This window comes from Grus americana, chromosome 3 (genome assembly GCF_028858705.1).
Source record: "Grus americana isolate bGruAme1 chromosome 3, bGruAme1.mat, whole genome shotgun sequence".
NCBI lineage: Eukaryota > Metazoa > Chordata > Aves > Gruiformes > Gruidae > Grus > Grus americana.
Genome location: NC_072854.1, coordinates 76,619,954 through 76,632,213, shown reverse-complemented (window position 1 = coordinate 76,632,213; position 12,260 = coordinate 76,619,954).

Here is a 12,260-nt window from a genome sequence, read left to right as displayed (position 1 = left end):
GTTCTGCGTCTAGATGCCCATTTTTAACGTTGTCTTGAGACACCATTTAAAAACAGAGACACCAAATCAAGCTGTCAGAACAGTTAGTAAGCAATATATTCCCTGCTCACAAGCAGTGAATCAAACAGGCTTATTCAAAGAGCACATTATTTGGGAAAGAACAAAAAGAGAGAAGAGAAACAGAACAACATAGAGAAACAATCTCCAATAGGTCCCTTTGCTCTCTGTTCCACTCCCTTCTACCTGAAGTAGATGAATAATAATTCAGATTGTCCTTCTTTTAGCATGTTGCTGCTTATTGCCTTACTCGACCAGCCCCATCATTGGCTGACCTGTATAGATGTAAAACTATCTAAATTCAGCTGCTGGGTAAAACTTTTTGAGGAAATTCCTAGCTGACTGTGAAGGGGTCAACTCCTCTCCTGATGGCCTGCTGTACTGTGGTTTCCACTTCACACCAGGAATACAAAAACAGACAGCCCATGAACATCCCACTTAAAGAAAGGAGCTTCTTTAAGAGTAGGATCCTTCCTTGTTTCCCAAGTTTCTTTAGCCCAGTTCTTTGATTTGCAGCATTAGATCTGGGCAGCTGGTCACACTCTGTAACACTTCTTTGGTTTCAATGAAAATGTCATAAGAAATGTCTTAGGTCTCAGGGTTAACAATATCTCTCAAAAATTTACTAAACTGTATGGGATCAAGACCCAAAACTAGTTCTAATCTTCAAAAGTTGTCATTGCTCTCTGGAAACCTTTGCGTTTAGTATATTGAGTGAGTTCTGAAATTTCCCATGTCCGAACCTTCTCATACACCAGCTGGCAATGTTCACTGCTGAGGGAACAATCTCACTGTTATGCACAGGATTTTCAGAATCACAATCCTCTCTTAATCCTATTCATTGATTCCAGTCTACACATTGATATTTGTTAGCGGAATATGATCTTTTGATCGGCATTAAACAGAGTTGTGTGGGGTTTTTTATAGGTAAGAACATGGAAATGTTAATCCGATTGGCTAACTAAACTGTAATATTAAATATGCAATTTTATCATCTCTTTCTTGTGATATGTTTACTCCTCATATTCCTTCATCTTTTTGCAAAAAATTATTTTTCTACAGTTTGTGTGGCTAGGCTGAAAAACATGGATATAGAGCTGGGCTACATATTCTCTCAACATAAAACCATGAAATGTATAGTGAAGACTGAGGTGGAATATATACAACAGGCAGAGATGAAAACCATATCCCACTGAAAACAAAGTTAGCTTAATCATTGATTTAATTTGAGGCAGGATATCAGTCAAGGTGTGTACATGCCTCAGGCCTTGTTCACATGAATATGTCTTTATGTGTGCACCCCTCTACACCTACTTCCCTTTATAATCATGACTTGAGAGTCCATCAGTTCCAATAAGCAAGCTCCAGGTCAAGGGCAGTCTGATAGCTGGCATATGTGTACTTTCCACTGCCGGAAGTCACTTTTTCCAGCAGAAGAGTCTAGTATCCAAATGCACTTGGAAGTCAGATCCCCACTAGGATCAAAATAGCTTTATTAAAGGTGGATATCACTACACTTGTTTCAGCAACTGACCTGATTGAATAGCAGACTTGCACCTTGCAAGATTGCAAGAGTGGGAGTTGAAGGAAGGGAAGCATTTTCCAGCGCTCCCTTAAGAAAGTAGAGAAAATTTCAGTAAAGAGATCATGGATGCCGGTGTGTGGTGTTGACTGTGCATGAAGGTTGCAGAACTTGTAACAACCTTTGCTGATCACCCAGAACAGTGGTAGGTTTCAAAGTCCATTCATTTGGACTGTAACCTAGACCCAGATGAAAGGTCTTTTTTGTGAGCCAAAGATCTCAAAACTGGAGTCCTGCAATATCTTAAGTGATGTCATTGTACAATCAGCTGGGCTACAACTGAATTGGGCAAGATGAGACTTGAAATGGAACAAACATTTTCCCAAAGAGGTCAGCTATGGCAGTAATGATTCTGGGGCAGGCAGGGCTGGCTTTCTGGTACTTGGGTGTTCCTTCTCTGTCAATGGGCACTTTCTAAATAAAATTCCTTTCATTAAGAAATTCACAGACCTCTCTACTTAGATATGCAGATGCCGAGTACAGTAGGAGGTACTGAGTCCTTTAAGACTCACTATCTTCAACAGTTTTGATGGTGCATATGTGGGACAGAGCTGTTAATGAAAAGATATACTCTGGGAAGGAAATTAATACCACACAAAACAAGGAGGAAAGATCTTGCTCTTGAAATGCTTTTTTTCTCTGTAAACCAGAAGAAAACTCACCTAAAGACCAAGACATTTAGAGGTTTTAGAATTTATGAGGTGTAAGGAAATAACCTTGGCAAAACTTGCTTTTCTGTGTCAATACCTTGAGCAAGAGCAGATTCAGATAAATGTAGCAGGAAGTACTGAAGGAGGGGGGAAAGATTTAAGAAGGCTGGGATGCGGCTGTCTTGTAATGCTGAGCTAATTCAATAGCCTATCAAACATCCTGGCACAAGCATACAGCTCTCTGTCACATAATCTAGACGGCAACCAGACAGAAAACAAAATATTTAAATTAATGTACCACTGATGGTAACATGAAGTCCTTGTCTTGTCTGGATTTACCCTTTAGCAAATTACATGCATAAATAAATAATGGCTAACATTCGATTCGTAGTCTTAGTAAAACTGGTTGTGCTCTGTATGGGGAGATCTTTCCTTTCACAGCATTTTCCTCCAGCTTTATCAACTTACTAACTCCATCATGTTTTCTCCGTGACCCCCAAATTTAATTCTATGTTATTTAGATGCTGGTGTAGATGAAGAATCTCATCCAAAACCACCTGTGGCACCTCAGCTTATTTCTCACCTTTTCAGGGCTGTTTTCAGGTACCACAGCCATCTCCCGAAGAGGGCATGTCCCAGCTTTGCTCAGTCTTTAGTCGTCTCTAGGACATCCATGGGCTCGCCATGGGTTCTGGTAGCAGGGACAGCTCTTCATCAGCCAAAATCTCCATCGAGCCGTTCCCCAGGTCATATCCCAGATATATGTCTTCCTTCCACCGATAAGGCTTGCAGCTGATCCAGGCTTTTAAAGGGAGTGAGATGTGCTTCAGAGTGCTGCCTGCTTCGGTGCACCCTGCATGCTTCAGGATGTATTCAAAATGCCAACATCAGCAATATGCACAGCCAAGTGCTCCCTGTAGGGTCAACCTATTTTATCCATCAGACAAAGAGACATAACTGTCATCTTCTAAAGACATGTCCCAAAAGGTATAAACCTAAACTCAAAGCACTCCTATGAGATCTGCATAAGCAAAATTTGCTGGTGCTCTTCTGTTATGTCCAAAGCTAGATATATAGATGGCCTGGCCTATTATTTCTCTTCCACCCTCCAGGGAACTCATCTTGCTCATCTTGATAAAGCCAACACCGCACCTTACTTGGTCTGGGAGCCAACACAATAGCAATGTCACTATCAGCTGCATGATTTTTCAAAGATTGTAACATTTTCTACCTTTTATTTTGTCCTTTGCTAAGGAAAAAATGACCTTGCACCCTATTCCCTTGGTTTTATTAAAGGAGGAGCAAAATCACATTTCTCTCTTGGTCATTCAGAGAAAACTCTTTTAAAATCACAAATTAGACTGGTGCCCACATTGTCTTCATATTTAGGTGTTTTCTGAGCTGGGATTCATATGCCTCTGCCACTTCAAGGTCTCAACAAGAGCATGTGAAATATTGCCTTTCTGACAACCGAGGAAAAGAAAAGGCTCCATAATATACCAGGCCAACCACTGGAAACATTTCATCTGCGCATTGCCCTGGGGCTAGTACTTTAAGTCTAATCTGCGAGCAACAGCTTCAGAGTTCTACAAGCACAGCCCATGTCTGTTAGCAGCATTTTCAAGGGGGAAGATGATGGGTCTTTTAACTCTTTAGTCAACTTCTAAAAGGCACTTGTCCCAGGGAGGAGGATGCCTCTCGCCCTCTCTCTTCTGATAGGTTCTCATCACAGGTGAGATTTACAAAACCCCGCAGCCTCTCTTTATATTTCTGTGACTAGGTCCCTTCTAGCAACTTACTCTTAGGTCCTCACAGGACAGCCAGAGTATCAGCTGGACAATTAACAACCTTCTGCCCACACCCGCACCCCCAGCGTCTTTCAGTGTCTAAAAGCACAAGAGAACATAACTAATGACGCTCACAATGCAGAAGAACAGAGGGAGGTAAAAACCATAATGAGTTACTGTGGAATAACGCACTTATCCCTGCTATTGAGGAAATGAGCCGTAAGGGGCATGGTTAAAGCCTGGGATTTTGTACAACTATGCGCTACTCCACTCCATGTTAATTTTAATTTAATGGAGTCCTTTCTTTAAAATATTACTTTCAATTTCCAGTCTTCAGGAAAAATTATTAAAATAGTCTACTTTTTGCCTTTGTCAATAGACTGTACACACATCCAAATGTTTCATCATTCTGTAAACCTTAATTTCTGAAGCAGTCAGAACTGAGCCTGCATGGCAAAAAATGTGCTTGAAATCAGAGTTTTATACCCAGAGCTTATAACAAATTTTTCTGCATTTCCTACCACCTGCTAGTGATGATCCAATTCAATATGGGCAAAATAATGAATAGATTCTTTCACATGGATTAAAAAACAGAACTGCTTGAATGCAGGTGTAGTTTTTTGTGGTTGGTTTGTTGAGGTTTTTTCTTAACACTGGCTTCCATTTGATTCCTAACTTAAGAGTGTATAGTCTTCAAAATTGTTTTATTGCTGTAGTTTGATGTGATAGATCACTCTCCAACTCCCGCTAGGGGGATGTCTCAATTCTTCAAACAATTCCCAGTTTGCAGGTAGCAGTGCCCCAAATATCTGGATACACTAGCCCTGGACGGTGCGTTTTCTGATGAATAGTGCATCTCCCTAAGTATTTCTGCAGTCACCTGTCGCAGTCACTCAGGTCTGATAGCCATTTCTCACTCCAGGGAGGAGACAAGGACTTATCTGGCTACCGGCTCATAGACCATTGCTGACAGACTGATTTGTGCAGAGGCTGCCCTACAGCTGAGCATGGCTCTAATAGTCTGTTCAGCTATTAGATCCTGTCCTTTCTTCCCTCTTCCTCCTGCTTGCTCCCCGCTCCTGGCCCTCCAGTTTCAAGCCTTCTTGATCTTACTCTGTGATGACTCTGCCAGCTCTATCTGGCAGCAGCTTGCACTTTGCTCACACCACTTTATAGCCTTTGCTCTTTGGTGGGTCACCAGGAAGTGTCCCCTGCAAGGTCTCCTCAGAGCCTCCTGCCCAGGCTTTGCTTCTCAGTCCTTCCCATCCCTTGGATATCCCCTCAAAAGGACAGCCAGATATTGAGCAGTATCTGCTAAAGGTACATCACCCATATTGCCCGTGTGAGGTTTATAACTTCATCCCAACAGAATGCAATTCAGCAATAGGTATTTAGTATTTATTTACTACCATTGCCAAATGCTCCCCCCACAAAAAAAAAAAAAAAGGAGAAGATTATTTGGGGATGTGATTTCCAAACATGCAAATTTTTGCCATTGTTTGGCTCTGGTTTAAATTCACAGTAACTTTCATCCTGAATCTCAGAAGTAGAGAGTTCATTATGGATAGATGAGGAACAATTTTTAAAATGTCATCCATCTTGTCAAAAATAAAGTTTTTGTTACATTTAAAAGAACATTTGTAAATTATCATCGTGATTTTTAATCTTTATGAAAGGAATTCTGAAATTAGTCTTGTGATTTCACCAGCCATTTTGTGCTTTATTATCTGTTGTGGGATTATTTGGATACAGCCATTTCTTTGGGTAATTATTTTTAGCGTCTTTACGTACGCAACTTTGAGAGGCTCTGTAAGGATATAATTGTTAAGACTGCATTTCTTCAGGAATGATTAAGCATAATCATGTAACTATAAGCATGCATTGCACAGAAAAGTAGAATAGAGAATTAATACAGTCTCAGTTGTGGTTGCTATGTAATTTTTCTTTTCATACTAATATTGAATTTTATGTATAAAAGAGAAACTGATTTCTAAAGGTTGAGAGAAAGTCTTAATTCAGAATTTCCTGTAGTTGCAGGCTCTGTTTATTTTGGGAAACTGCATTACATATTTTAACTAGCATGATATTAAATATTTTTTTGCCCTGGATGTAATCAAAGTTAACTTTGACCATAACCAGATAACAAATTTTTAATGGCTAGGGTCCTTTTTAATTTATTATATACATAGATTTATATATCTGTATATATTATATCAGATATGTAGCAGCCTGGTAGAAAAAAGTGATGGCGATATTTTATATATTAAATTAAAATTTATAGGAGGGCATTGTCACATAGAGAAGTCTTGTCTGTGTGAGGACCTAGAAATTGGATATTCATGTAGGAACTTATATAAGAACTAAGAATAATAATTGTCCTCTTCCTCACCACTTCCTCCAGTATGCACCAAGTCTGCTGGTTCTAACTGGAAGAGCTTTACTGAAACCAACAGAGTCGTACCAGTGTCTCCTAGCAGGGAATGCAGCTCTTAAAGTTTCTTTCACTGGAGGACTCTTGGCACCAGCTTTAATAAAGATATGATCTGTTTCCAGAAAAGGTGAGGTAACTCATCAACAACACTCAGAATAAAGTCTAAGAGAAATTAATGGAGGATTTACCCGAAAAGGAGTTAAGGAATCAGATGCTGGATCTGCAAGGGTAAAATTATACAGTAAGTGCTAAATCAGTGTGTTGCTTGATATAATGTTATCACCAAGCTCTCTGCAAGCTATCTGTAGGAGCAGCATACTTTTCACTCCAGAGCTCAAGAAGCGTCATTGTCCCAGGGCTACCAGGAGGTATAGGTGACTGCACGGCAGCTAAGAGACTGCAGCGTGCTCTCCCACCAGCTGCAGTAGCGTGACCATGGATGACCTCGTAGCAGCACCTGAATGCTGTGCACCCAAGGACTCGTGCTGTCCCCATCCCTGCACGCTGCCAAATAATGATTGTGGCTCCTTGTGGCCTCTTGCTTTCACCCATGGACAGGGGATCCCATGAAAAACACTTCTGTGTTTTCCAAGAGTGTTCATACAGTCTTTATGTAGAAAATTTGGGAGTACAGTGGTTAGCCACTGCGGCAGATGCTATCATCTGGGTGAATTCAGCTAAGACACTACAGAGCCATGGAAATCAAGCTGTCCTATCTGATGCAGTAATAATCCTTCAGGGCTGCAGAGAAGCCTATATATATGGATCTGTTGCTCTCCACTGCTTTTACTGTCCCTTAGGTAAGCAAGAGAAGATGGCAGTCTCCAGGACAGTCATCTTAGCACCTATGATGAGAATGTAACTCTTTAACACACGTACCGAGCGGCAGCTCAAATGCATTTTAGCTGGTGGAGAGCATGGGCAAACACAAGACAACTCTAATGGGTTTTGGCATTTAAAAAAAAAAAATCTCTGTCTTACAGTAAGTAAAATACACAGCACTATTAGGGCGGAATGGTAAAACAAGATTTTAGAGAGTTTTCTAAAGTACTGGTGGAGACAGACATATTCTTTCCAAGATAAGAGTCATTCACCAAAGAATTTTCCCTTTTCACAAAGTTTTGAATGCTCCTGGAGTCCCTGCGAAAGCTAGCACAAATAAGAGCTGCTACGCCACTTGTTGCAGTGTAGATAACTATTTGTTATCACCTTGTTTGTTGGCTTTTGTGTACAAAAATAAAAGCATTTGTTTTTTTTTAAAATTACACATGTAAATCTTGTCATTAATACCCAGCAAGGACCCTAAACGTGTTTACAACCTAATTCTAGATCTCACAAATGCAAGAGTGATGTTGATATTGCAACTCTCCGCCTACTCCGTATATCTATGGATAAATCAGTTGCCAGCCATGCAAGAGGAGTGGATGAGTCCATTGACTACTCAAATCTTTACTAAAGACAACTCATCAGTTTATGGGAGTTTATCACAAGGGCACGCAGGAGAAAGGCTCCCTCTTTTCCTGTTTACGCTCCCACTTACCCAGTGTACGTATCTGTGGAACTGTCTCTTGACACTGGATTTGGAGGGCCCATGGCTATTTACCTCTTCGCAATAAGCAGAAGGAAAGTTTTGGCTCTCTCTTTCTACCATCCTGGCCATGTGAGATCCCTGACAGCAGAGAAATGCCCATGTCACCCTCTCAGGTCTTCACAGAGGAACAGAGCGGTGCCCAGGGACCATGCTGGGAGCGTGGCAGACCTTGAATCTGACTGGGGGTTTAGACAGCCCTCTGCATGGTCTCAGGATATCAAAGGAGAAGAGACATCTTTGTATTTCTGCTTCCTTCTCAACCTTGTTGTAAGCCAAGAGCAATAACTAAGAACCAGGCTCACTGATGCCAGACATCCCTGTTATATCTACAAACATTAGTGAAGACTGACACAAAGGGGTCTTTTTAATTTAATATTGCAGACTACAAATTGAATTCTCAAACTTGAGAATTGCCAACCTGACTTGAGGCTTGACAGTTCTTAATAGCCCAGTTACAAATTAATATTTTTTATCTAGCTGAGTGCATAACATTTTGATAAATTGTCCATTTGCCTGTCTGCTTTATCTAGCTATGCCCTGTTTCCTTTCTAAATCTAAGGAAACTCTGTCCGTAAGTTGACTGTGATGGAAAAAGCTATTTTAAATCCCAGATACCCCAATGCTTTTCACATTTCTATTATAAAAGGTGTTGCTGAGCCACTTAATAAAAATAACATTATTATTCTTTATTTTTCTCTTTTTCCTTCGTTCCTTTTTCTCATGTCGTTGCAGACTTGTAATTTCTGTATACAGTTCAATATCTTTAACTTACAAGTATTTTTCACTGTCGTTTGTCAGTTCTTGTGGGGTATTTCAGTTCATCTCAGATGTCCTAGAATACCGCCCTTACTGTGCCATCAATAACACAGACAAAAGATGTTTGCAGTGACACATGACAGTCTTTCCAAAATAAAGCTTTATCTGCTGGACAAAAGGTCTGGAATCATTAGTAGTTTCAGGTTAGAAAGGCAAAACAAAGCCTGCCCAAACATCTCCCTCTAAATCTGACAGCTTGTTTTTGCTGAGCTAGCTGGACCACTCCTTGCCTGGCCTGGAAGGCAGCTTGCACGCTTGCCTCCTCTGTCTCTGCATTTCTCAGGCCCTCCCAGCCCATCATCTCTTCGCAGGCACCTCTTGAGAACCCTCTTCCTACTAATTTTACTTCTTTTTTGTTCCTAGTGCCAAGGCCTGTAATGGTTTATTATTCCCTTTGATATCTCTGCTGCTAATTATGGCTATAAATCTAGTTGCTCTGTTGGTGGGCATCCACCTCATCTGGGCCATTGTTTTCCTTGCATCTAGTATAGGTTATGACACAAAACGTGGATTAAACCAGACAGTTATCAGAGAGCTTTAGGAAACCTCTCTGTATTAACACTGCAGCTTATGCCCTACCATAAAAAATAACAAGCTGAGACTGTATCCATAAAATTAAGGTGCATGTTCTGTATTAAAACACATGTGGAAAAAGAGCTTTTGGAGATGTTCAAGAATATAAACAAATTCCTTTATTAGAAAACAAGTGTCATCTAAGGCGTAGATTTTTATACTTGAAAAGCACTTTGTGATTTTGGGATACTTTCTCATCTCAAAATACACTTGAAGAAAGATAAATGTTTAGAGGACTCATAGCAACTCATGTGTGTTGGCTGCAGTCAACCTTGCCTGTGAAAGTCTTTCTGACTCCTTATCCCAAAGGGATCGCATAACAGTTGGCCATAGATTTCTGTTTTGTGTATAATCCACTTTCTGTCATAACCTGTACTAGATGCAAGGAAGCAAGGGATGTCGCCGTGCCTCCTATTTCATTCCCCTGACCCACTGCAGGGTTAACTAGGCATAAACCATTCCTGATAGACACTATGCCCCTGTGCCTTCTTACTTACTTTTTCTAGTCTCTCCAGGATATCTATTCCAGTGTTAAACTATCTTTCCAGGTCAAAAGGGGTTTTTTATGTCTGGCCTAAAATTTGCTTCACTTAGGAGTAAACCCATTGCTCCTTGTTTTATTACCAGTGAACACAGAAACAATCTGTTCTATCCTTTTCATTAAACTTCTCCTGGAGATGACCACAATCTGTCTCTTCAAGTCTTTTCAGAGTTATGCAGCCTGGTTTTCTTGTTGTGGTGGGTTTTTTTTCTCATCTTCCCTCAAGAGCCATCATTTCCAGATCACTAATCCTCTTTGGACTTTTCACCAGTCAAAGTGTGGTGCTTCCACTAAGATGGAAAGATTACCTAAGCTAAAGTTTTACCAGAACTGACTAAAATGACAGATCTGCTTCATCTATTTTACTTGCAGTGCTTACATTTTTACTTCCCAGTATGATGCTTTCCTTTTTTTTTTTTCCACAGTTATGCTACTTCATATTCAGTTTCCAGTCTACTATAAGGCCCAAATCCCCTTCTGCAGAATGACTGCAGAGAAATTAATTTCCTACCTTGTATTTGTGTGGTTCATTATTTCTGTAGAATACTTTAAATGTAGCATTCCACACTTATTTACTGAATGAATGAATTAATTCCTCTCCCCTCCCCACCACCCCATTTCTCCAATTTGTCATGACAATCTTGAGCTTTCATCCTGCACTCCAATGTGTTGCAGCCTCTCCCAGGCTGGTATCGTCTCCATGTTTAATAAATTCAACCCATTCCATTATCCATGTCATTAATGAGATTACTGAATAGGAAACACCTTGGTGGCACAAGCATAGGGAGCTTCTGTTCAATTTGACAGTGAGCATTTAATAATTACTTCCTTTTACCACCATCTTTGTAGAAGGATGAGGCGCACAGTGCAATGTGGAGCCTGGAGAAACATCTGCCCTCCATGAGCTGCAGAGCTTCTTGCCTTCCAGCACTGGGAAGCTGCGTACTGTGTAATAGGCAGTTTATTTTGTGTTAGCAATTTAACCTCCCTGACCTTACATAAAGCCAGCTTTGCCTGGGAACATGTACATACTTAGCTAACCATGCGTATGTGCATATATGCTCCCTGGTACAGAACTTCCACCTTCCAGCTCCAAAGCCACAGGTGTCCCCTGAGCTGAACAAACATGACAGGTGCTCCTACAGATACCCAAGTAGCACTGGCTTTGCATTCAAGTTAATAGGTTTGAGGGAGATATTTTCTCTTGCTGATGTGCTGCTTTAGAGTGTTTCTCAAGCGTAGCTCACAATGGAATAGGAAGCAGTCACAAGTGGGATGACTCACGCTCATGAGCTATTTTCATCTGGCTTATATTGCTCTGCTAATAATGTTTTCCCTCTGTATTCAGAAGTCTCCTTCAGAGAAAATGAGGTCTGCTGGTGTGAATCCACTGGTGCCATCCCCAGCTGGCAGCGTGTCTTCCTGACTGAATCGTTCACCTTCTCTTTTCCTCAGTTTCTCCACTTTGAATATGAAACTCATCTGAAAATGCGGAACATTCTTCAATCATTTGTAAATGCAAATGACTCCCATTAATTCCCATATGTATTTTTTACGGTGATTTTATTCCTAACCTCTTGTAGAAGAAAATCTGCTTCTTTCCATCCGATCACCCAGTAAGATCACCCAGTACCTATGTGTGAAGTCAGAATCAACTCATTTCATAACAACTTTCCATCCACTCTGACACATCTTCCTTGCCTTTCATCTATTTAGCAGCAATGGAAATTAATTTAGCAAGTGCAAGACAATGGGTAGTCCATCCCTTTGTGGAGAGGTTGGGGCTGACAACTTGGTGAAAGAATTCAGCTGCAGCAACTGTGCCAGAGGCAATAGAGGATTTTTCTTCCCCACCTCCTAAACAATTCTGAAATGACATCCTGCGTAGGTGTGTGTCCATGAAGGTCTCCACAAACCTGCCCAAGTCAGGCATTTGTCTCCATTAAGTCATGTGCAAAGATAAGGGCATTCCTGTAGTCAACAAGACGGCACATTGTATTTTAAAATGAAGGATTTGCAGGGGTGGCAGCTCATTTGCATGCAAGCAATGTGAAAGTAGCGGAGGAGGTGTTGTAAATCACCAAAGAGCTACTTGACAGTGCCACTCTGTGAGTCTGGTTCAGAATTATTAATTAGAGCAGGCTGAGGATGGTTTGTTTGCATATCAGTTGAGCTAAGCCATGTTGGAATCCCTGTAAATAATAAAATGGGCTGATTAGGCCTAGTCATTAA